Consider the following 27,251-nt stretch of genomic DNA (forward strand, 5'->3'; position numbering starts at 1 on the left):
AGGGTTCGTGGGAGGACCATTAGCAATGGGAAAAAATGAAAACAACGCATGTGCCCATCAGCAACACATATAATTTATTAATTATAGTCTCTATATATGATGGAATACAATTTCACAGTACTAAAAACTAATGAATTATGGCTACACGTATCAATATGGACAAATCCCAAGAACTTCATGGAGAGAGAGAGCATCACAAAAGAATACACGTAACATAACTGCAATACTATAAAGTTCCTCATCTATGCTAATAAAGACAGGGGTGTTTATCAGCAAAGTCAGGTTGGTGGTTGGAGAGGGAGGCAGGAGAGCAAGGGGGTTATGATCTGAGCATAGGACAGGAAGGGAGAGGGGCTATTCCACGCGACTGGAAATAGTCCATTCTCAAACGGTGTGAGTGTGGAGATGCTCTCTACACTGTTGCTGCTGAGACATACGCTTGCATTGGACAGATTCTTCCACGTGTGTATTTCAAATTTGGCTTCATCAAAAGGCTTGTGGGGGAGTCACAGTGCAATATATTAAGTGTGACAGCTGAGGAAAGCCCCAGCCGCAGAGGACAGAGAAAGGGGCGCATGTTGTCACCTGGAGGTGGGGTTGTTTCCGGAGAAGAGCCCAGGCTACAAACTGAATTGTGAATCACGGAGGGACTTAGGCCCGGAAGGGGCAGCGCAGCGCCCTCCAGGCAGAGGAGAAGCCCCGCGGCCACCCTGCTGCGGTGCGGACTCCGCCTGTCCGGTTCCCTGTCACACCTGCTGCCTGCCCCCACCCTACACACAGGTGCACACACACGGCGCGCATATCAGAGGCGGACGAAGAAGCGGCCAGAATTTAGCCAGTCTTCCTTCTTCATCTTCCCTCCTCCTAGTAAAACACACACACACACACACACACACACACACACACACAAATGGGCATCACTCTTTTCTCTGGTCGTGCCTCTATTTCAGCTTGTGATTTTCACGTTTCACAAGGGTCTTCGCGGCAGAACCTGGCCGTCCCCACAGCCTGCGGAGGTTTCGGGTTGGATCTCGCGTTCGCTCCACTGCTTGGCCTGCGCTTCAGCCTCTAGCGACCCAGTGGGGCCGCGCCTTCCAAGCCGCCTCCGCCTCCTGCCTCTACCGCGGGACCGGGGCGACCCCACGTCTGCGCGGCCGACCGCTGCGTCCAGGGAACATCCTCCTGAACTGGACACCTGGCCAGGCCAAGGAAAAAGGAGAAGCTCTTTTATAAGGCGAGAGGAACCATGGGGCCGAGCCTCGCTGCGGTGCCCGTGCAGAACCGTGGGACGGAGGGCTGTGGTCTCCGCAGGGAGGGGCGCAGCCCGGGACAGAGCCCGCCACAGGCTCCTTCCGCCCTGCCGGGGCAGCTCCGAAATCCCCGTCAGACGCCCATGGCCGGAAGCTGCGGCTCGGAAAGCGCGGCTGGGCCTTCGGTCTTGCCCCCGGTCTCCTCCGCCCTAGTACGTCCCCTTGGGGACCAGAGCCACCCCCGGCCCGCGGAAGGAAGAGGGGCCCTTCCTTCGCGGACCGAGGGCGGCAGTCTGTGTTGGGGTACCTGCACCAGGGCAGCCCCGGGGCGAGCTCCTTTCCAAGAAAGAGGGAGATTCATTTCCATCTCCAAGGTCGCAGCGTTGAAAGGCTTCTCCGCGGCATTACTCTGTCCAACTAATGATAGGCAAAGGAGGGAAAAACGAGGGAGCCGAGCCGCAGCCGCTCGCCTGCCTCCACCTACCTCAACCACAGCCTGAGCCGCCGGTGACCCTCACTCAGGCGGCCCCGGGCGCTCCCCACGCCCGGACCTGAAGGGCTCCACCGCAGCGCGGCGGCGCCCCCTTCGCGTGGAAGCCCCACTGCCAGAAGAACCACTGCGGTCGGGAGACTACGTCTGTATTTGTAGGGAGTGAAAGGAGGGGCCAGGGCCCCCTAATCACGTTTCATCACAGGGTCTTCGGGGCTGGATTCGGAGGCACCTGCTATGATGGGAGCAATCAAGCCTTTCCTGGTTTCGGGGCCTCCCGCTTGCGGGGGCTGGCAATGCCTCTCCCTTCATTCCTTGTAAACACGCTTGGCTAGAGCATAGCGGCCATGGGGCTGTTTCCCCTGAGCCACGGCTAGTTCTAAAAGGTCCTGATCGGGCCACCTGCCACCAGATGAGAAACAAGTAAAATGCAGTTGTACCAGGGGATTGCTTCTCTGCTCTAGCTGTGAACGGCGTCCTCAGCGGCCTGCAGGCCCGCGCCACTCCAGACTGAGACCAAAGACACCCATGCCACCGTCCGCAGCTCCATGCTCGCGAACTTAGACTTCAGACCTCTGTTTCACTGCAGTAATTAAAGAGACCATGGTGGGGATAGGGCGGAAAGTTATGTTCAATAAATACCTTTTAAATGATTTAAATGTGTCCTTCCTTCTCCAGCGCACACACGTACTCCTGAACTGGACACCTGGCAAGGCCAAGGAAAAAGGAGAAACTCTTTTGTAAGGCGGGAAGGATGCACCCCCTTAGCTACAGACAGGCTTCTAGGTGGCTCGCCTTCTACTAGTAGAACAGGTAGGGTTGTCTGCTAAAGTGTGGGACCGGCTACGTTGAAGCCAATCTTCTCTGAGCAAAACTCAATTTATCTTTTTCTTAATTACAACACATGAATTTTAGGTCACCAAGTAACACCACCAGTCAAAGGGTTTCATTTTATCTTTATTGCCTATTTATTACAATTCAGAAGAAAAATGGCCAACTGGAAAAAAAATATGTAACACGTATTACAGACTGTCAAATTTCTTTCTTCTTCTTTTTTTTTTTTTTTTCTTTAGACAAGGTCTCACTCTGTGACCAGGCTGGAGTGCAGTGGTGTGATCTTGGCTTACTGTAGCCTTGAACTCCCAGGCTTAAGTGATTCTCCCATCTCAGCCTCCTGAGTAGCTGGGACTATGGCATGCACTACACACCTGGGTAATTTTTATATTTTTTTTGTAGAGACAGGGGTTTTGCCATGGGTCCAGGCTGGATTTTTTTCTTTATATATATGAAAACTTGGCAAGGGATATGGACAGACAGGTAATCCAGCTGGATCTTGAGCATATAAAAAGATGCTCCACCACACTGGTAATTAGAAAACTATACTTTAAAACTACAAGATACTATTTTCCAGTCTCAGATTGGCCAAGTTCAAAAACGAGGAGAGTGGCTTGTGTTTGGGAGGCTGTGGGGGTCTGTGCTCTCACTCATTACTGACCGTGTGCCCCTAGGGAGATGGCATGGCAGGCAGTTTGCTAAGGCCTTCCAAAGGTAACAGTGCACACACTTTTTAACCCAGCAATTCTGCTTATTTGTCCTACAGATTTGTTTGCATATGAAATGGCCTGCCAGTGAGGATGTGCACTGCAACGTGGTTTCAGTAGCAAATATGCAACCAATCTACATCTCTATAAATAAATGGGTGAAATAAATAGTGATGCATCCAAAGAACCATGAGTAGCCAAGAAAAAAAAATGTCTTTATATGAACTAATATGCAGAGATCTCTAAGAAATATTATTAAAAGGAATGCAAGGTGCAGAACCATGGGTACATCTACCACTAATGTAAAACACTAAAAAGCATTGTGTAAGTATATAAAAGAGGCTGTTGATAGTGTTCTTTCCAGGGAAAGAAAATGGGGTGACTGTGGGAAAAAGGTTAGAGGAGACTTAACTTTCACTTTCAAATTTTTTGCTGTGTTCAAACTTTGTCTATTCAAAAAAATTAACAAATAAAAATGCATTTAAAAAATTAGAGGCCAGTATTACCTACGGTTTCCAGCCTTCTGTGTAAAAGCAGATGTATTCACATTCTCCAGAGAAAGAGAACCACTAAGGTATCTATATTTCTATATCTATATCCATATCTCTATATCTGTCTATATAGACAGATTTATTATAAGGAATTAGAGGCTGAGAAATCCAGACCCCAGGCAGCAAATAGTGGTATGTGACATGCCTTCATCAACAGAATATGCTGGAAGTAATGTTTTGAGGCTTAAAATTCCAATCTTTAGAGAATCGTTAGCCTCTGCTTCTCCTCTTCTAGAGTCCAGGCAAGGTAAGGTGTTAAACTGTACTGAGACAGTCATGCTGTAAGGAAGCCCAAGTTATCCATATGGAAAGAGAGACCACATAAGGGAGCATTGAGGTGCTAGACTTGTGAATGGAGCCTTCTTGGACCCTCTAACCTAGCTGAACTCCATATATGCAGTCCATGCCATGAGGAGGAGCAGAAGAGCTGCCCAGCCAAGCCCTGCCCAAACTCTCAACCCACAGAATTGTGAGAAACAATAAATTGTTGTCTTAAACCACTAAATTTCGGAATGTTTTGTTGCATAGCAATAGGTTTGCCCCTAACATACTGGATGTCACTTACAAAGGTGACGATTCCTTTACAGGGACAGCCAAGTAACCATCCCATGGGAAACAAATATTTGCATTCCTTTATCTTGTTACTGAGGTGACATCTAATTGTATTCTTCTTTTTACCTTACATGAGACACTAATGGGCGTTTTTCTCCTTGATCTTTTATGGAAGCAAGCACAGTGTCAAACAGCAAGGGGCTTCTAATAGGGGATTTGCAGATGGCCAGCCTATCTCAGAATAGGACACAAAGATCTTGGGGTATCTTGTTTAGGATTCAGACAGTAGTCCCTGTAAATCCCATATACTTGCTATGAAAAGGAAAAATTGGCACATCAATTTGAGGTCAAAATGGTGGATATGAGGCAGGACTAACTTGCAGCTCCCACTCAGACAGACAGAGCAGCATGTGGAGACTCACATCATGAACTACCTCAGAAACATACCAGGAAAGCCAAGAGAATCCACAGGCCACCTGAAGGAGGTGGATTGCCACTGCAGGCTCCGTGGGACAGCTGAGGAAACTGCTAGTCTGTTTGCTTTCTCAGCTGGAAGGCTTGTAGCCTGAGGCAAGTTCTCAGCCCTGCTGACTGGCTGCCTGGAAATAAACTCAGTGCTGTTGCAGGGAGCATGGTGGGAGTGAGACCAGCCTTTTGGGCTGTGGGCTGCATGGGAGCTGGGTGACGCCTGTGGCTGCCAGCTTTCCCCCACTTCCCTGGCAACCTGTGTGATGCAGCAAGGCAGCCATAATTCCCTTGGGAACATAACTCCATTGGCCTGGGAACCACACCTCCATCCCACAAAGTAGCAGCAGCAGGCCTCGCACAAGGAGAGTCTGAGCTCAGACATGCCTAACCCTGCCCAGACCCAGTGGTCTTTCTCTACCTGCCCTGGTAGCAGAAGACAAAGGACACAATCTCTTGGGAAGTGTATGGCCCTGCCTACCACCTGACCTTAGGGCAAGCTTCTATCCTCCCTATACTACTGCAGCTGATGTGCTCTTAAAAGCACCACCTCCTAGCTGGAGGCGAACCAAATAAAATTAGCACACTTTTTTTTTTTTTTGAGACAGAGTTTCGCTCTTGTCACCCAGACGGAGTGCAATGGCATGATCTTGGCTCACTGCAACCTCCACCTCCCAGGTTCAAGCAATTCTCCTGCCTCAGCCTCCCCAAGTAGCTTAGTTTTGTATCCAGCAAAACTAAGCTTCATAAATTAGGGAAAAATACAATCTTTTTCAGACAAACAAACGCTGAGAGAATTTGCTACTGCAAAGCCATCACTACAAGAACTGCTAAAAGTAGCTCTAAATCTTGAAATAAATCCTTGAAATACACTAAAATAGAATCTCCTTAAAGCATAAATCTCACAGGACCTATAAAACAATAACACAATGGGAAAAAAAGGTATTTAGACAACAAAAAGCATGATGAATAGAATAGTACCTCACATCTCAATAATAACATTGAATATAAATGGCCTAAATGCTCCACTTAAAATATACAGAATTGCAGAATGGATAAGAATTCACCAGTCAAGTATCTGCTGTCTTCAAGAGACTCACCTGACACATAAGGACTCACATAAACTTCAGGTAAAGGGGTGGAAAAAAGATATTCCATGCAAATAGCCCCCAATCCCTTCTAGCTTGTAGAGTCTCTGCTGAGAAATCCACTGTTAATCTGACAGGTTTTCCTTCATAGATATTGGGGGAACCCACCCCCAATATTTTAATGTATGTTCTTTCTATTTTCTGTAAGTGTTGGCCAGCTGAGAAATAAAGAGAAACAGTATAAAGAGAGGAATTTTACAGCTGGGCCGCCAGGGGTGACGTCACATATTGGTAGGACCATGATGCCCACCTAAGTCTCAGACCAACAAGTTTTTATTAAGGGTTTCAAAAGGGAAGGGGGTGTAAGAACAGGGAGTAGGTACAAAGATCACATGCTTCTGAGGGTAAAAAGCGGAACCACTAATAAAGGTCTAACAAAGATCACATGCTTCTGAGGGAACAGGACAAAGGGCAAAAGCAGAACCACTGATAAGGGTCTATGTTCAGCGGTGCAAGTATTGTCTTGATAAACATCTTAAACAACAGAAAACAGGGTTCAAGAGCAGAGAACCCGTCTGACCACAAATTTACCAGGGTGGAGTTTTTCCCCACCCTAGTAAGCCTGAGGGTTCTGCAGGAGACCAGGGCATATCTCAGTCCTTGTCTCAACAGCACAAGACAGACATTCCCAGAGTGGCCATTTATAGACCTCCCCCCCAACCCCCCAGGAAAGCATTCCTTTCCCTGGGTATTAATATTCCTTGCTAGGAAAAGAATTTAGCAACATCTCTCCTACTTGCACGTCCATTTTATAGGCTCTCTGCAAGAAGAGAAATATGGTTCTTTTTGCCTGACCCCACAGGCAGTCAGACCTTATGGTTGTCTTCCCTTGTTCCACAAAAATCACTGTTATTCTGTTCTTTTTGAAGGTGCACTGATTTCATATTGTTCAAACACACATATTTTACAATCAGTTTGTACAGTTAACACAATTATCACAGTGGTCCTGAGGTGACTTACATCCTCAGCTTATGAAGATCAGGATTAAGAGATTAAAGTAAAGACACGCATAAGAAATTATAAAAGTATTATTTGGGAGCTGATAAATGTCCATATTAAAATGAAATCTTCACAATTTATGTTCCTCTACCATGGCTCCAGCCGGTCCCTCCGTTCAGGGTCCCTGACTTCCTGCAACAATAGGTTACCTGATGCTTTTGCTGCATAACTCTTAAGATTCTTTCCTTCATCTTGACTAGATAATCTGATGAATATGTGCCAAGGTAATGATCTTTTTGTGACAAATTTTCCAGGTGCTCTTTGAGCTTCTTGTGTTTGGATGTCTAGGTCTCTAGCAAGGCCAGGGAAGTTTTCCTTGATTATTCCCTCAAATATGTTTTTTAAACTTTTATAGTTCTTTTCTTCCTCAGGAACACCAATTAGTCTTATATTTTGTCACTTAACAAAGCAAGCAGGAGTAGCTATTCTTATATCAGACAAAACAAACTTTAAAGCAGCAGCAGTTAAGAAAGACAAAAAGAGACATTATATAATGATAAACAGACTAGTCCAAAAGGAAAATATCACAATACTAAATATATATGCACCCAACACTGGAGCTCCCAAATTTATAAAACAATTTCTACTAGACCTAAGAAATGAGATAGACAGCAACACAATAATAGTGGGGGACTTCAATACTCCACAGACGGCACTAGACAGGTCATCAAAACATAAAGTCAACAAAGAAGCAATAGACTTAAACTATACCCTAGAACAAATGGACTTAGCAGACATTTACAGAAGATTCTACCCAGCAACTGCAGAATATAGATTCTCTGCATCAGCACGTGGAATATTCTTCAAGATAGACCATATGATAGCCACAAAACAAGTCTCAGCAAATTTAAGAAAATAGAGATTATATCAAGTACTCTCTCAGACCACAGTGGAATAAAATTGGAAATCAACTACAAAAGGAACCCTCAAAACCATGCAAATACATGAAAATTTACCTGCTTTTGAATGACCGTTGAGTCAGCAATGAAATCAAGATGGAAATTAACAAATTCATTGAACTGAACAATAATAGTGACACAATCTATCAAACCCTCTGGGATACAGCAAACACAGTGCTAAGAGGAAAGTTCAGAGTGTTAAATACCTACATCAGAAAGTCCGAAAGGGCACAAATAGACAATCTAAGGTCACCCCTCAAGGAACTAGAGAAATAAGAACAAACCAAACCCCAACCCAGCAGAAGAAAAGAAATAACCAAGATCAGAGCAGTACTAAATGAAATTAAAACAATGACAAAAAATACACAAGATAAATGGAACAAAAAGCTGGTTCAAAAGATAAATAAAATTGATAGACCATTAGTGAGATTAACCAACAAAAGAAGAGAGAAGATCCAAATAAGCTCAATCAGAAATGAAACAGCAGATATTACCACTGATACCACAGAAATACAAAAGCTCATTCAAGACTACTATGAACACCTTTACACACATAAACTAGAAAACCTAGATGAGATGAATACATTCCTGGAAATATACAACCCTCCTTGATTAAACCAGGAAGAAATAGAAACTCCGAACAGACCAATAACAAGGAGTGAGATTGAAATTGTATCTAAAAAGTTACTAACAAAAAAAAGTCCAGGACCAGACGAATTCACAGCTGAATTTAGACATTCCAAGAAGAATTGGTACCAATCCTACTGACACTATTCCAAAAGACTATTCCAAAAGATTAGTGACAAACTGACACTAATCCAAAAGAGGATTCCAAAAGAGGGAATCCTCCCTAAATCATTCTATGAAGCCAGTATCACCCTAGTACCAAAACCAGGAAAGGAAATAACAAAAAAAGAAATCTACAGATCAATATCCCTGATGAATATAGATGTGAAAATCCTCAACAAAATACTAGCTATCTGAATCCAACAGCATATCAAAAAGATAATTCACCATGATCAAGTGGGTTTCAAGTGCATACCAGGGATGCAGAGATGGTTTAATATATTCAAGTCAATAAATGTGATACAACACATAAAGAGAATTAAAAATAAACATCACATGATCATCTCAATACACACAGAAAAAGCATTTGACAAAATCCAGCATCACTTTATGATTAAAACCCTCAGCAAAATCCACATACAAGGGACATACATCACTGTAATAAAAGCCATCTATGACAAACCCACAGCAAACATAATACTGAATGGGAAAAAGTTGGAAGCATTCCCTCTGAGAACTGAAATAAAACAAGGATGCCCACTCTTACCAATCTATTCAACATAGTACTGGAATTCCTACCCAGAACATTCAGACAAGAGAAAGGAATAAAGGGCATCCAAATTGGTAAAGAGGACGTCAAACTGTCACTATATGCTGATGACATGATTATATACCTAGAAAACCGCAAGGGCTCATCCAAAAAGCTCCTAGAACTGGTAAATGAATTCAGCAAAGTTTCAGGATACAAAATTAATGTAAACAAATCAATAGCTCTGCTATATGCCAACAGCGAACAAGCTGAACATCAAATCAAGAACTCAATCCCTTTTACAATAGCTGCAAAAAATAAAAATAAGAAACCTAGGGCTATACCTAGCCAAGGAGGTGAAAGACCTCTACAAGGAAAACTACAAAACACTGCTGAAATAAATCATAGATGACACACAAATGGAAACACATCTGATGCTCATGAATGGGTAGGATCAATATTGTGAAAATAACCATATTGTCAAAAGCAATCTATAGATTCTATTCAATTCCCACCAAAATACCATCATCGTTCTTCACAGAACTAGAAAAAAAATTCTATAATTCAAATGAAACCAAAAAAGACCCCACAGAGCCAAAGCAAGACTAAACAAACAAACAAAAAAATCTGGAGGCATCACATTACCTGACTTCAAACTATACTACAAAACTATAGTTACCAAAACAGTATGGTACTGGCTTAAAAATAGGCACATAGACCAATGGAACAGAATAGAGAACCCAGAAATACAGCCAAATACTTACATCAACTGATCTTTGACAAAGCAAGCAAAAACATAAAGTGGGGAAAGGACATCCTATTCAACAAATGGTGCTGGGATAATTGGCAAGCCACATGAAGCCGAATGAAACTGGATCCTCATCTCTCACCTTATACAAAAATCAACTCAAGATGGATCAAAGGCTTAAATGCAAGAACTGAAACCATAAAAATTCTAGAAGATAACATTGGAAAAACCCTTCTAGACATTGGCTTAGGCATAGACTTCATGACCAAAAACCCAAAAGCAAATGCAACAAAAACAAAGATAAATAATGGGGCTGAATTAAACTAAAAAGCTTCTTCACAGCAGAAGAAATAACCTGCAGAATAAACAGACAACCCACAGAGTGGGAGAAAATCTTCACACTCTATACTTCTGACAAAGGACTGATAAACAAAATCTACAAGGAACTCAAACAAATCAGCAGGAAACACAAAAAAAAAACAGAGAAAAAAAAAACCCCAAAATTGGGCAAATGACATGAATAGACAATTCTCAAAAGAAGATATACAAATGGCCAAAAAACTCATATGAAAAATGCTCAATATCACTAATTATAAGGGAAATGCAAATTAAAACCACAATGCGATACCACCTTACTCCTGCAAGAATGACCATAATCAAAAAATCAAAAAATAGATGTTGGCGTGGATATGGTGAAAAGGGACCACTTTTACACTGTTGGTAGGAATGTAAACTAGTACAATCACTATGGGAAACACTGTGGAGATTCCTTTAAAGAGCTAAAAGTAGATATAACATTTGATCCAGCAATCCCACTCCTAGGTATCCATCCAGAGGAAAATAAGTCATTATATGAAAAAGATACTTGCACACACATGTTTATAGCAGTACAATTTGCAATTACAAAATATGGAACCAGCTCAAATGTCCATCAATCAATGAATGGATAAAGAAAATGTTGTATATATGTATATGTACCATGGAATACTACTCAGCCATAAAAAAGAACAAAATAATGGTATTTGCAACAACCTGGATGGAGTTAGAGACCATTATTATAAGTGAAGTTAACTCAGGAATGGAAAACCAAACGTCATATGTTCTCACTCATAAGTGGGAGCTAAGCTATGAGGACACAAAGGCATAAAAATGATACAATGGACCTTGGGGACACAAGGGAAAGGGTGAGGGTGGATGAGGGATAAAAGTCTACATACTGGGTACAGTGTACACTACTTAGGTGATGAGTGCACCAAAATCTTAGAAATCACCACTAATGAACTTATTCATGTACAATAAATAAATCAATATTAACACAGGGAAAATTGGTACATGGAATGTCAAGAGGCCTCAGGCAAGGCCGCCCTGGGGCAGAACCCCCTCCTCCCCCACTAAGAAACAGAGCCCTCCCCAACCCTATCCAGCAGCTGGCCCTGAAGGAACAGAGTACACCTGAGAGGCCCAGGCAGGAGGCTGGAGCTTAGGGTGTAGAAGAGGAGCCAAGAGATTGTAAAGACAGAGTAGCTGCAGGGGAGGTGCAGACTCCACCACCTGAGGGGTGCCTGCAGGGGCTTGAGAACCAAGACCAAGGCTCTGCACCATGGGGAGGCCTCCTGCATCTCCCACCATGTGGACTCTGCACAGGTTGGACATTATATCCCTTGAACCTGAAGAGCTGCCTTAATATTTTTTGGGATTCTATGTTTGTGCTGACAACACCACCCCTTCCTTCCACAACACTGGGCATGGTGCCCAGCTTGGACCATGGGTTGGCAATCAATGAGTGGATGATCATCTCTAAGGCCAAGTTCTCTCACAGCCTGTGTTTGTGAATGTTATTCATGTTATTGATCAAGGCCATGCCCATTGATGAACCTGTTGTTCATGGCTTCACTTCCTAATAGCAGAGTTGAGTTGTGACAGCGACCGTGTGAGCGCAAAGCCTGAAATATTTACCCTCTGGCTCTTTACAGAAAGGGTTGTCAATTCTGAGGAAATCAATAGGAAGCAAACTATTCCAGTTCCTAAAAATGTGAGTGTTTTGTGTGGTGAGAGAGACCACACATTTCAAAGAGAAATGATAGAGATAGACTGGAGAAAATACTTACAACATATGCATTTAAAAAATTTAATAACTCTTGGCTGGGTGCAGTGGCTCATGCCTGTAATACCAGCACTTTGGGAGGCCAAGGCAGGTGAATAACTTGAGGTCAGGAGTTCAAGACCAGCCTGGCCAACATGGTGAAACCATGTGTCCACTAAAAATACTAAAATTAACAGGGCATGGTGGTGCATGCTTGTAATCCCATCTACTTAGGAGGCTGAAGGTGGAGGATTGCTTGAACCTGGGAGGTGGAGGTTGTGGTGAACTGAGATCGCACCACTACACTCCAGCCTGGGTGACAGAGCGAGACTCTGTCTCAAAAAAAAATTTAATAACTCTAATATTCTAAGGCTTCCACAAATTAATAAGAACAAGGCAAACACCATAGAATAGAAAAATAGAAAAATGGGCAAAGGAGTTGAACAGAAAAAGCGCACAAAAATACAAATGACTTATAAATTTATGATAGAGACAAATGTCATAAGTTATTATGAAAACAGAAATGTCACAGTGTTTTTCACTCACACTGATTGTATTGAGTCTTGATAAGGATGGAGGGCACATTGTGCCTTTGGGAGAAGCATCAATGAGCACACTTGTTTTGGAGGGGGTAATCTATCTAAAGTAAATGTTAAATTTTTAAAAAATGCATATCTTTTGCCAGATAATGTCATTTCTAGATGTCTAATCTATATAAATAGTCATACAAGTTCAAAAATAAATACGGAAGGATTTTCATCCTATCATTACATGAGATAACATTTTTTTAAAAAACCTGAATACTAATTAATGGAAAATGGTTACATAAATTGTAATGCATACATTTTCTAAAATATGCAGTTACTAAAAGGAATGAAAAGCATTAATATTTTCTAAATGGAATAACTACTAAGATATATTGTTGAGCAAAAAAGCAAGTTGAATAACATTATGAATTACATGATTGCATTCTAAAATGTAAAATCTGTGTATGTACGTGTGTGTGTGTGCAGGTGTGTGTTCTAGGGAAAGGGGCCATGGCCACCTAACTCCTCCACTGGTGTGTAGTGGGCAAGGTTGCTGCTGTATAAGGTAAGATATTGGTTTGGCTGCTTTAGCAAAGATCAAAATAACAGTAACTTAAAAAATAAAGAAGTTTGGTTCTCCCTCTTGTTAAAGTCTGGATTGGCAGAAGAGCCAGAGGTCAAAGTTTCCGGAGCCCTACCTGTCTCATCACTGTGCCATTCTGTCAGTGCATCTCTAGTCCACACGGTTGCAGCTGGAGGACCATGACCTGGAAAGTAGGAAGAGGGAATGTGGAGGAAAAGATAGGCCCTGTGGAAGGCATGACCCAGAGTTGCACACGTGATTCACGTCACCTTCTTCTAGCCTAAGCATAGTCATGTGGCCACACCACGTAGGCCAAGAAGAAAGCAGTCCTTGGCTAGGCAGCCCCATGCCCAGCTAAAATGTAGAGGGCAGTGTTATTAAAAAGAAAACAGGAGAAGTCAATATTGGGGGATAATGAGTAGTCTCTCCCAAGGATGTCCTGCTGTCTTCCTTGCCAACAGAAAATCATAAAATCGACAAAGGAGAAACAGCAGACCATTTATGAAAGAATGCGGTTTGTCTTCAGCAGACTTATCCACAACAGTAACAGGCAGCAGAAGATGGAAAATCATATTTGCAAAGTAGTGAGAGGAGCCAGTGTGAGCATAGCATTCTATATTATGTAAATGATCATTTAAGAAGAAAGGAAAGAGAAAAACATTTCAGAGCAAGACAGTGAGAATTGTCTGGGCACGGTGGCTCATGCCTGCAATCCCAGCATTTGGAGAAGGCAAAGCAGGAGGATTGCTTGAGCCCAGGAGTTCGAGACCAGCCTGGGCAACATGGTAAAATCCTGTCTCTATTAAAAACAAAACAAAACAGAAAGAAAAAAGATAGTGAGAATGTACCATTAATAGACATGTGCTGAAAGAACTACTAACAGATATACTATATTTCAGGAAGAAGGAAATTGAACCCAGAAAGAACTAAGGTGCAAGAAGTAATGGTATAGAAGAACACTGGAAATATATGGTATTTCTAGAAAGCTTTAGCTGAATCCATTAGTAATAATAACAGTAATAGTTCTGAATGTATAAAAGTAAATTGGAAAGCTCCAGCTAGAACAAGATGGCTTAGACTAGTTTTCCTTGCACCTTCCTTCTACACACAGCTAGAATAATGCAAGAGGCAAACAAAAAAACTCTCGGAGGTTTTAACAGGAAGGTGAACTGGTTTGGGCCTCAGGGATGGATGAAGTTCAGCTGCAGGGAATCTTATTTCCCCTTACCAGATGGAGGACAGTGACCCAGGTCCAGTGTTTCCCATCCCGAACACAGTGACAGAAGGCAGCCAAGGAAGCCTTATTTCTGTCCTGGAACTACAGAAGTCCCTCCTACAGCACCAGGTGTATTTGCCTTCTGTTGTTGCTATAACAAAATTACCACAAACTTAGTAAGTTAAGTAACTACACATTTATTATCTTGGAGTTGTGGAGGTCAGAGGTCTCAAACTGGTCTCACTGGGCAAAACTCAAGGTCTCCAGGGCTGTATTCCCTTTGGAACTCTAGCAGGGAATCCATGTCTTTGTCATTTCCAGCTTTAGAGGCTGCCCACACTCCTTGGCTAGTGGCCCCTTCCTCCATCTCCAAGCCAGCCACATCGGGTTGAGTCCTGCTCATTCTTCCATCTCTTACTTTCTCTCTACTGCCTTCACCTTTCACTTATAAGAACACTTGTGAAGATGTTGGATGTTTGTGATTACACTACAGAATCCAAGATGACCTCCCCATCTCAGAGTCAACTAATTAACACCTTAATTCTATTTGCAACCTTTGCCATTAGCATAACATATTCATGGGTCTAGGATTAGGGGTAGACATTTTTGTGGGAGGCATTAATCTGCCTACCACAGACTGCCTTCTGGCACCCAAAGATACACATCTATTCCATATGCAAAGTACATTCCACCCCAAGATTCCCAGGCTTACCAACCCATTAAAGTAGCAACTCAAAGTCCAAAATCTCATCTAACTTTTAGATTAGCTCAAAAGTGCCAAATTGCATCATCCAAGGCTCTGGAAGTTATCCATCCTCAGGCACAATTCTTCTTCATCTGTGAACCTGGGAAATTCAAGAAACAAGTTATCTACTCCCAAAATACAAAGGTGAGACAGGCATGGGATAACAGTGAACCTGGGAAATTCGAGAAACAAGTTATCTACTCCCAAAATACAAAGGTGAGACAGGCGTAGGATAACAGTGATAGATATTTCCATTCAAAAAGAGAAGAGGAAGAAAAAGGAGTTGCCAGTCCCAATCAATTTCAAAATCAAGCCAGGCACATTCCATTTTGTTTCAAGACTTGAGAATAATTATCTGTGACTCAAGGCTCAGACCCCCCCTCTGAGCTAGTGGCTCCGCCCTTGGAGTCTTCCTTTCTTTTTCTTGAAGTGTATCACATGTTTACAGCTGAGTACCTTTATCATCACATTTCTTGCCTGTAGAATTTTGGTGGAGGGGGCTGTCTAACAGCCCTTTTTCATTTTGTATTCCGTCTGTCTTTTCTTTCCAAGCTGGCAGTGTTTCTGTTGGTATAACATCCTCATGAGTCTTGTGAGTCTCCCATGTTTGTCACAGAGATTTACACCATTGGACAAGAGACTCCTCTAAGGATCTTTCGTAGAGCTCTGTACCACCTGCAAGGGAGATATACCAGGATCCCATCATCAATAAGTGGGCAAGAGAAGTGCTCACCTCCTCCGCAGCCTGAAACTCCCCTCTCGCATCAAGAAACAGCAGGCCAGGTGGAGAAGGCACTGGCAGAGGGCGTCCTGTCATAAGTACTTACTCTTGGAAGACTCTCTGTGCCCTATAAGCAGAAGAGATCCTGCCATAAGGGCCCAGGTAGGAAAGCCTCTGTTTTTGTATGTGAGCCTGAGCCTTCCCTACCCCATTGAGTGACACCAGGCCAACAAACCTAGGGAAATACCTTCAGCCCCCTGGGCAGCAACAGCAGGGACCAATGAGGAGCCTAGCAGCACCAGCTAAACCAAACAGGCAAAAATAACACCACAAAGTTTCTGAAAATTAAACTGTTATTGGAACCACGGCCCACAAAAGTAGGTCATTACCCACATACCAAGCCTTAACAGGGTAGTTGCCTTGCTACAATAGAAAATTTAAATAGAAATCAGTCTCCTAACAGAAGAAACAAAATGTCCAGATTACAGTAACATACCAAGAACCAGGAAAGCAACAACTGGAATGAGAAAAGACAATCAAATAACATCAACATGGAGATAAATTGGGTAATGAAATATTCTGACAAGGACTTTACAGGAACCATCATAAATATGCTTCAAAAATTAATTACAAATGAAAAAATAGAAAATATCATCAAAAAGTAGAAGTTATAAAAAAGAAGCAAATGTAAATTATAGAACTAAAAATACAATAAAAGAAATTAAAAATTTGCTGGATGAGCTCAATAGTAGAATGGAAATGACAAAGGATAAAATCTGTGAATTTGCCAGGAGCAGTGTCTCACGCCTGTAATCCCAGCACTTTGGGAGGCCAAGGCGGGCAGATCACGAGGTCGGGAGATGGAGACCATCCTGGCTAACACAGCGAAACCCCATCTCTACTAAAAATACAAAAAAATTAGCTGGGCATGGTGGCAGGTGCCTGTAGCCCCAGCTACTCGGGAGGCTGCGGCAGGAGAATGGCATGAACCTGGGAGGCAGAGCTTACAGTGAGCTGAGATCATGTCACTGCACTCCAGCCTGGGCGACAGAAAAAAAAAAAATCTGTGAATTTGAGAACAGATCAATAGCACTTGCTCATCATGTGAATAATATCATTAAGAATAACAGAAAAAAAATAGTCTGAAAAAAATGAACCGAGCCTCAGGGACCATGTTAGATTAAAAAAAAAAAATCTGAGTTCCATACTATCAGAGTCTAAAAAGGAGAGAAGAAAGAGTTGAAAGAATATTTGAAGAAATAATTCCCATTTTGATGAAAGATATAAACCTATAGATTCAAGAAACTGTGATAATCACAAACAAGATAAACCCAAAGAAATCCATACTAAGACACATCATCATTAAACTTATTAAAACTAAAGACAAAAAAAAAGTGAAAACAGCCAGAAGAAATGACATCTTAACCTACAAGTGTCATTTGAATAGGAATGGATTTACTTCAAACCATGGATGATAAATATCTTATAAAACATAAAATAGAACATATTTTGCATAGAATATAGTCTCCAATAAAAATAAAATATAAAAGAAAAATCTCTTTGTAGGAGATTTGTATGGGAATTGGTGATTTTGGAGGCCTAGAAGTTCCACAATCTCCCATACACAAGCTGGAGCACCAGGAAAGCTGGCGGTGTCATTTAGTCCCAGGTCCAACGCCTGAGAACCAGGCACTCCCATGTTCAAGGGCAGGAGAAAAGGGTTGTCCCAGTGGAGGGACAGAGGAAGAAAATTTGCCCTTTTCTCACTTCTTTGTTCTGTAAGGTCCTCAACAGACAGGAATATGTTCATCCACATTGGTGAAAGTAGATCTCCACTCAGTCCACCACTTCAAACGCTAATCTCTTCTAGAAGAACTCACAGACACACCCAGAAATGATGTGTTACCAGCCATCAGGGCATCCTTTAGGCCAGTCAAGTTGACACATAAAATTAGCCATCATTGTGTACTTTTCCTGCCCTGGTCTTTGATTTAGCCTAGTGGTGATATGGAATTTAGAACCCCAGATCCAGTCTCTAGCTGTGCTCCTTGCTCCTGGAGCACCATGCTTCTGGCCGTTTCAGAACAGAGGTAGGAAATATATGAGTTTTTCATTTGTTTGCTTTTTAAATCTATTTATCTTGTTCCCTCAAATTCTAATCAACACCACAGGACTCTTCTGGTCTTAGAGCTTCAAATTTATATTTGTTTTATCTGAGTTCCTTCCTCAGGAAAGGACCCTCAAGCCTGTCAACAAAAGTATCAAAGAACTGAAACTCACAAAATCACCACATCCTCATAATGAGATGCCAGAGCCCTCATTCATCATGATTGCTTCCTTAACCTCTCTAGTTCCTGTTTTCTTATACATTGTTACATTTCTTCCCTGCTATATAAACCTTTAATTTTAGTGGGCTGGGCAGAAGAATTTGAGACTGAACTCCCATTTCCTTGGCTGCCTCAGTGATTGGCTGTGCAGCAAGCAGCAGGACCTAACTGAACCCCTGGTGTTTCAGTAACATAATCACATCATATTTCTCCTTCAATTTATTGGGTTAAATTACATTAATAGATTTTATTATGTAGAACCATCCTTACATTCTTGCAATAAACTGTATTAGTTGTGGATTGGTGTTATTTGACTAATATTTCATTCAGGTTTATAAATAAAATGTCTGTAATTATTGCTTCTGATGTTGTTCTTAACTGGTTTTGGAATCAAAATGATGTTCACCTCATAGAATGAACTTTTGATATATTTTGGAACAATTTGCTTTACTTGATCATTTGTACATAATTTGAAAATTTTGTAAAATTTACCTTCAAAACCATTTTGGCCTGGGATTGTTTGTTCAAGGGGTTGATGGAAAGCAGACTTTGAACTATTACAATTTTATTGTTTCCTGGTTTACATGTTCCAATTCTTTTTCTTCTTTTGCAGTTTTGGTTTTCTATATTTTTATAATATTTCATTCATTTAATTGAGGGCTTTAATTTTTTCATGTATAGTAAAATATTCCTTTATGATTCTTGAAAATCTCCACTGTATTTGCAGTTATTACCTCTTTTTGTTCTGTATTTCCTTTCACAGTTTACTTTTATGCTCATCTTTTTTCCTTGGTGAGTCTTGTGAGACGTGTCTATCTCGTTAATTTTTTCAATGACTTTATTTCTGCCTTTGTTAATTTTCTCCATTGTTTTATTTGATTGATCCCTGCCCTGATGGTTATTATCTCCTTTTGTGTGTGTTTTTTTTTTTTTTGGTTTTACTTTGTTGCTCTTATTCCAACTCTTGAGTTGAATGCTAGTTTGTTTTTAAAAATTTTATTTTCTGAAAAATGCTCTGAAAGCTATAATTTTCCTGTTAACAATTGCTTTATTGGCAGTCTGTATTTTTATTATCATTTAGTTTTAAATATTCCTCAACTTCCTTTTAAATCCAAGAGTGATTTTGTAAAATGCTATTTATTTAAAAAAAAATTGGATTAAAAAAATCTTTTCTGGGCCAGGCACGGTGGCTTATGCCTGTAATCCCAGCACTTTCGGAGGCCCAGGTGGGTGGATCATGAGGTCAAGAGATCAAGACAATCTTGGCCAACATGGCGAAACCCAGTCTCTACTAAAAATATAAAAATTAGCTGGACGTGGTGGCGTGCACCTGTAGTCTCAGCTACTCAGGAGGCTGAGGCAGGAGAATCGCTTGAACCTGGGAGGCAGAGGTTGCAGTGAGCTGAGATAGTGGCATGGCACTCCAGCCTGGCAACAGAGTGAGACCCCATCTCAAAAAAAAAAAAAAGGATCTTTTGTTGTTTCAGTCATATTATATTTAGGAAACATGCTTTGTGTGAAATTCATCCTTTGGAATTTAGGAGCGCTTTGCCTATATTCTAATGCATGGTCAATTTTTGTACATGTTCCTTGATTGCCCTAATTTAACATGTATTACCTATTTTGGGAGGTTTGGAGTTCTTTTTGTATCTATTAATTATAGTGATCAGACCTTAATACGCATGCTAATTTTCTGGTCTGTTTTATCCATAAGTTCCTAAAGTAGTATGTTAAAATATCCTACTATAATTACTGATTCTTCTATTTATATCTACAATATTTTCAGTTGTCTTCTTATATATTTTGATGCTGTAATAGTGGGGACACAATTTCCTGATGTTGATATGTATGTTTTGTATTTCTTTTAAGTAGTTTAAATATCATTATTCTGGAAATTTTATCCTAAATTATGTTAGAAACATATTTCATTGTTTCTAAGTCAAGATTTTTAAACATTTTGGCATCTCTAAAACTGAGTTGCTAAGTTGCTAATTAATGAGCATAAAGTTCTCGTTAAACAAAATGAGTAAGTCTGCCATACAACATTGTAACCTATCCTTAACTATACCCTATTGAGTCATAATCCAGCCACTGTACTCCAGCCTGACCCACAGAGCAAGATCCTGTCTCTAAAAACCAACAATAGCTACAACAACAACATTGTATTGTACAGTTTACATGTATTAAGATGGTGATTTCATGTTAAGTGTTCTTTTCACAGTAAAATAAAATTTTAAAATAAAATTGAGTTGTTTCTTTTATCTGCTGTCTGGGAGGCAGTAGATGTGACCTGGTTGTTATTGCCTGTGTTTATGTGAACATAATGATAACTGTTCTTTTTGGCATTACTTCAATTGAGTTATGTGCATTTTTTGGTACTGGATGTGTTGAATTTAATTACTGTTTATAATTTCTTTAAAAGCTTATGATTTGGCATTGAAGTGAAAAGTTATGCTGTAGGCAGAAAGTTAACTACAAGAGGCTAGTGTGACCTGTTTATATGTTATGCAGGACTATAGTCAAGGTATCAAATATCAATTTGTCAGAAACTTGCTGCTGACTTTAATCTGAAGCTATTTAACTTCTAATAACATATGATTCCATTGAGAAAGGAAATGAAGCTGTGAATGAAATAAAAAATGAAATACTAATAAAACCCTGAGTTTTTACAGAACCATTGCTAACGGTGCTTATTATGAACACAGGTTAGAAAAGTATTACATCACTCTGATGCTATGCGTAATCACCAAAGGTCAAATGTTGCCACCATATTTAATTTTAAACCAAAAACAGTGTAAGCTATTTCCCCAAATATCTTAATGTGCTTGTACTAAAAAGGAAAATAAGGCATCAGATAAACTGATGACAGAATAACTAAAAGAGGCTGGGCGTGGTGGCTTATGCCTGTAATCGCAGCACTTTGGGAAGCCGACGCGGGTGGATCACCTGAGGTCAGGAGTTCGAGACTAGCCTGGCCAACATGGTGAAACCCTGTCTCTACTAATAACATAAAAATTAGCTGGGTGTGGTGGTGGGTGCCTGTAATCCCAACTACTTGGGAGGCTGAGGCAGCAGAATCACTTGAACCCAGGAGGCAGAGGTTGCAGTGAGCCAAGATCTCACCATTGCATTCCAGCCAGGGCAACAGAGTGAGACTCTGTCTCAAAAAAAAAAAGAATAACTCAAAGAATCTGGAATGGATGTCTAGGAGACTAACTAACTAAGCATATTTGTGTTGATGCATCTGATCAGCTAAAGAATAAGTTCACTAAGAAGTGAATTAAGTTGGTTGTTGTTCCATAATGTATGACCCCTTGAAGATTCCATCAGCAAACCATTTAACAGTTATTTGAAGAAGGAACATGATTTCTGTTTGTTGTCTGAAAACCTTGCACTGATTGCAAGTTCTGGTAAGATCACTAAAGCACTGGCATCAACTTACAAATGGCATCCATATCTTGAAAGAGAAAAAATCCCAGACAACATTGAAGCACTCTTAAACGGTGCTTCATCATAAATTCTATCATTATCACAGAGGACATTTGAGTATGCTCAAAAGCTTGGATAACTGACTCTGAGTGAAAAAGTAATTCGGGAGAATTATATTCTGATTTGGAAAAGTTTTTGTTTTCCTTTTATGTATTAGGGCTATTTCCAGAATTTGTAATTTAATTTTATTTTAATTTTTTGAGACAGAGTCTCACTCTGTCACCCAGGCTACAGTGCAGTGGCACAACCTCGGCTCACTGCAACCTCTGTCTTCCAGGTTCAAACAATTCTCGCACCTCAGCCTCCTGAGTAGCTGGGAGTACAGGCACCCACAATCATGCCTGGCTAATTTTTGTATTTTTAATAGAGACAGGGTTTCACCATGTTTGCCAGGCTGGTCTCGAACCCCTGGCCTCAAGCAATCCACCTGCCTTCACTTCCCAAAGTGCTAGGATTACAGGCTAGAATTTTATTTTTAATTCTATTGTCTCTTTAGTTTAAATTTCTCCTGGAGACCACATATTGTTGGATACTGTTTTTGTTTCAAACTCTGAGAGTCCCAGCCATTTAATCGTTGGATTTAACCCATTTATATTTTGTAATTACTGTTATATTAGTGATTATTTCTGCCAACTTCATATTTACATTTACTTTTTTCCCATTAAATATATTCTCTTTAATTGATTTAAAAGTTATAACTATATGTTCTATGACAATTGCCTTAATTTAATATCCAAATATGTTTATTTGCCTCTTTTATTTTCTTAAGCATATTAATATATACATTTTCCCTTAACAATAAAAGTAATTTTGATGTTCGTGTTACCATTGGTCTCCATTTCCTGCTCTCCTAATCCCTGTCATGTTGATATTATTTAAAATTTTAGTTCTTGGTTGCCATATATGTGTTTTTGTTTGCTTTTCTTTGGTCTTAGAGTGAGTGTATTTGCACTTTTCTTCCTTCCTAAGGCAAGGATAACACTTGCTGATTCATTTGAGGATGCTTTTTGCCTATTTCTCCTGTATCATCCTTCTGAATCTGCAGCTCTTCTTTTTTATGTACTTTCTCTGAAAGTATTTTCAATGGGAGTCTTTGTTGATCTTTGTGTGGCAAGCCTGATACTCTAAATGCCTGAACATATTTTAAATACATACTTAGGTTTAATGAAAAATTGGAGATAAAAATTTGTTTCAAAATTTTTTATTTTCAATACTTTAAAATATTTCTCAGTTTTTCTATTGCTTCCAATGTTGTGTTTGAGAAGTTTGATGCCAATTTGATTCTTATTCCTTTGTAAGTGCTCTCTGCAAGCATTTAGAATTTTCTCTGTCTCCTAAATGTTTTAAGTTCACCGTAATGTATCTGGGTGTGTCTTTTTCTTTTGTTTTCTGTTTGGCACTTTATGAGCCTTTTCCATTTGTCTTTATGTCTGGGAAATTCATCTTTGCTTTCATTCAAATATTTCTTTTTCTCCCTCTTTCTCTTTTTCTTTTGGGACTCGATTTACCCCTACCCTTTGGATATTGGCACTTCTATATCTATCTTCCATATCTTTTATCATGTTTCACAGTTTTAATCTCTTTATTCTTTCCTGCCTTCTGAAGTGTTATCAGCCTTCACTCTCAATTCTCTAACCTGCTCCTCAGCTCTGGCTGCCACTCTAGAAGGCCCATGCTAATAGACCTGTTGGTGGTTTTCTAACTTTTACCATCACACATAGCACTGTAGTGGATAACCCGCACATGTGAAAGGATCTCTATGGGATAAATGCCCAAAATTTGAATTGTGAGTCAAAGGACATCTGAATTTCTAATTTCTGATAGTTAAATTTTTCTCCATAGTGGTGGACCGATTTGCACTCCACCCAGTGATGTGTAAGAGTACCTGCTTAAAATCAAATTTTAAAGAGATTTTGTCAATCTGATAGTTAAAAATAATTCTTAAGCTAGTTTTAATTTTTATTTCTCTCAATATGAGCAAGGTTGAACATCTTTTCAGAGTTCTTTATATTTTCAATGAACTTTCAATTCAACATCTTTTTTGTAGTTTATGTAAAAATTTGTTTGACCAACATGTAGAAAAAGTGATACTATTACATATGATACAGTTGCAAGAATCTAAAGAGAAGTGTGGATTTTATTCAATTTGCACAATTTGCTAGTGTATTTCCTGGGTAGTGTGATGCTGAATAAATAGGAGTGGAGTGGTGGGGTCGGGTGGGTAGGGGATTCAGATAAATCAGAAGCAGGGTGATTTAGTCGGATCAATTCAACATCTTTAGGTATTTTTTAAAAATTGAATTCTGGCCTTATTTATGACAATTTCTAGGAGTCCTTTTTATGTTAGGGAGTTTACTCTTTGTCTAATATGAGACACAATGTTTCCCGCAGATTCTCTTTCATTTTCTGATATTGCTTATAGTTTTTTTTATTTTTTGCAATGCAGATTTTCTAAACTTTCATTATAGTCACGTTCATCAGTCTTTTCTTTCATGGATTTTATATTTTGAGCATGTTTTTTAAAAAAAAGGCTTTCCCTACTTCAAAGTCTGAAAAATAATCTTATGCTTTCCTTTAGAACTTTTAGAACTTTTTATGTTCAGTTTTTAATATTGTAACCTGTGATGTATTTGGAATTTCTCCTGATTTAAAGGGTCGGGTATAGGTGTACTATTTTTTTAAGATGGCTATCAAGTTGTTGCCAGATCATTTATCAAAAAAACCATCTTTCTCTGGGCGCGGTGTCTCACGCCTGGAATCCCAGCAGTTTGGGGGGCCGAGGTGGGTGGATCACGAGGTCAGGAGATCAAGACCATCCTGGCTAAAGCGGTGAAACCCCATCTCTACTAAAAATACAAAAAATTAGCAGGGCGCGGTGGCGGCACCTGTAGTCCCAGCTACTTGGGAGGCTGAGGCAGGAGAATGGCATGAACCTGGGAGGCAGAGCTTGCAGTGAGCCCAGATCGCAGCCACCACACTCCAGCCTGGGGGACAGGGTGAGACTCTGTCTCAAAAAAAAAAGAGAAAACCATCTTTCCTCTACTGTTTGAAATGCCACCTTTATTACACACTAATTTACCCTATATGTTTGAATATATTACCTGGTTTTTAAATCTCTCCTATTGGTCTGTCTATAAAATCAGTGCCACACTATTCTATTTATCAAGACTTTATAAAGCACTTTAATAACCAGCAGTGTTGCTCTATCACCATTACTTTTCTTCCTCTGAGGTTTACCGGACATTCTTGGCTCTTTAACTTTCCAATGTATAAAGAATGTTTGTCCAATTTTAAAAAGGTCTAATGATACTTTCACTGGAATCATATTAAATTATGAAGCAAGTTAGAGAAAATTCCCATTTTTGTTATTTACTTTTCATGTCTAATATCATGGTATGTCTTCCCATTTGTTCAAGACTTCTTTTTTGTTTCGTCAGTGCTATTTGGCTACCTTAAAGTTTTCTTCATTTAAGTTTAACATACAAGTCTTGCATATTTCTTGAGTTTATCTCTAAGTATTTTAACTTAATAATGCTGTACTGAATTTGAGTCTTTTACTTTTATTTTTTCTTAAGATGGAGTCTTGTTCTGTCTCCCAGGTTGGAGTGCAGTGCTGCGATCATAGCTCACTGCAGCTTCTAACACCTGGGCTCAAGTGATCATCCTGTCTCAGTCTCCCAAGTAGCTAGGACTTCAGGTGCATGATACAACATCTGGCTGATCTGTTTCTTTTTAATTTTTTTTAAAGATCGAGATCTCACTATATTGCCCAGGCTGGTCTCAAACTGGTGGCCTCAAGTGATCCTCCCACCTCAGCCTCCCAAAGTTGTGAGATTACAGGTATAAGCTACCATGCCTGGAAGGGTATTTTCTTAATTCATACATTCTTTTTCTTTTCAGAGCTTTATTGATATATACTTCACATACTGTAATATTTACAGAGTTTTGCAAATCTAATTTTAAAACATCTTCAAAACTCCAGAAAGGAATCACAAACACATTAACAGTCATTCCAATTCCCACTCCTCCCGCTGCCCCACCTTGCCCCAGTTCCAGCCAACCATGAATCTACTTTTTCTCTCTGTGGATTTGCCTATTCTGAACATTTTACATAAATGAATCCTAGAATATGTGGTCCTTTTGACTGGCTTCTTTCACGTAGCACAGTGTTTTCAAGGTTCATTCATGTTTTTGCTTGCATCAGCATTTCACATTTTTATTGACAACATTTCATTATATGGATATACCACACTTTATCCATTTATCAGTTGATAAACATTTAGGTCATTTCCACTTTCGGACTATTATAAATAATGATACTACAAACATTTGTGTGCAAGTTTTTGTGTGAACATATGTTTTTAATTTTCTTGCATATATACCTAAAAGTGAAGCTGCTGGATCATAAGGTAACTATGTTTAACTTTTATAGAAACTTCCAAACTGTTTTCTTAGTGGCTGCAACATTTTGCATTGCCATCAGTAGTTCATGAGAGTTTCAATTTCTCCATAACCTCACCAATACTTGCTACTGTCTGTCTTTTTTATTAAAGCCATCCTACCGAGTATGAAGTGGTATCTATTGTTTTTTTTTTTTACATTTACCTAATGACAAATTGTGTTGAACATTGTTTCATGTGTTTATTGACCATCTGCATATCTTCTTTGGTGATTTCAATTCCAGTCCTTTGCCCATTAAAAAAATTAAGTTGTCATTTTATTATTGGGTTGTTAATTCGTATTTTCTACTTAATTGTTGCTTTTTTATACTTGAAAAGCTGTGGGTCTCAATATTAATTTTGTTCACTGCTACTTTAGTAAATTTTCTTATTATTTGTTGTACTTTTTCATTATGTTGGATTTTTCAGGCATGTAATCATGTGATCTGAAAATAGGCTAGCTCCTCATTCCTGCTGTTTCTCTTGTCATGCAATGTCAAATAACAATGGTTACAGGAGACATTCTTGTTTTGTTTCTGACACTCTCAGGAATCCTTCTAATGACGTGAATTTCGGGGCTGGAATAGATTTATATTGATAATGTTATGAAGTATTAACCTATTATTGGTTTAAAATATTAAAATCAGACTAGATTTAAATTTTCCATGGTCTATGGAACTGATAATATGATTTATCTCTTTAGAACCAAAGATTTTGTGAATTATATTAATTTCCTGATATTCAGTCATCCTCTTATTACTGGAATAAATTCTGCATATTCATAACGAATATATTCTTATTCTAAGGCATTGTTATATTCTGTTTCCTAATATTTTATTTAAGATTTTTAAATTGGAATTAATAAGTAAAATTGGTGTGTAGCTTCCTTTTTTGTGACTATACTCCCTGCCAAATTTCAATGTTACATTTATGTCATAGAAAACATTTGGAAGTTTTTTTCATTTTTCAATGTTTTGTAGCAGTTTAAAAAACACTGAAAATGCCTGTTATTTATTAAAGACTACGTAAAGTCCCTTATAACATTATCAAAGGCTATTCTAGAGAATAGCTTATTGACAACTATATTAGTCTGCTGGGGTTGCCATAACAAAATATCACAAACTAAATGGCTTAAACAACAGAAATTTATTGTCTCACAGTTC

The sequence above is a fragment of the Pan troglodytes genome, chromosome 8, assembly GCF_028858775.2.
Source record: "Pan troglodytes isolate AG18354 chromosome 8, NHGRI_mPanTro3-v2.0_pri, whole genome shotgun sequence".
In the NCBI taxonomy this organism is placed as follows: domain Eukaryota; kingdom Metazoa; phylum Chordata; class Mammalia; order Primates; family Hominidae; genus Pan; species Pan troglodytes.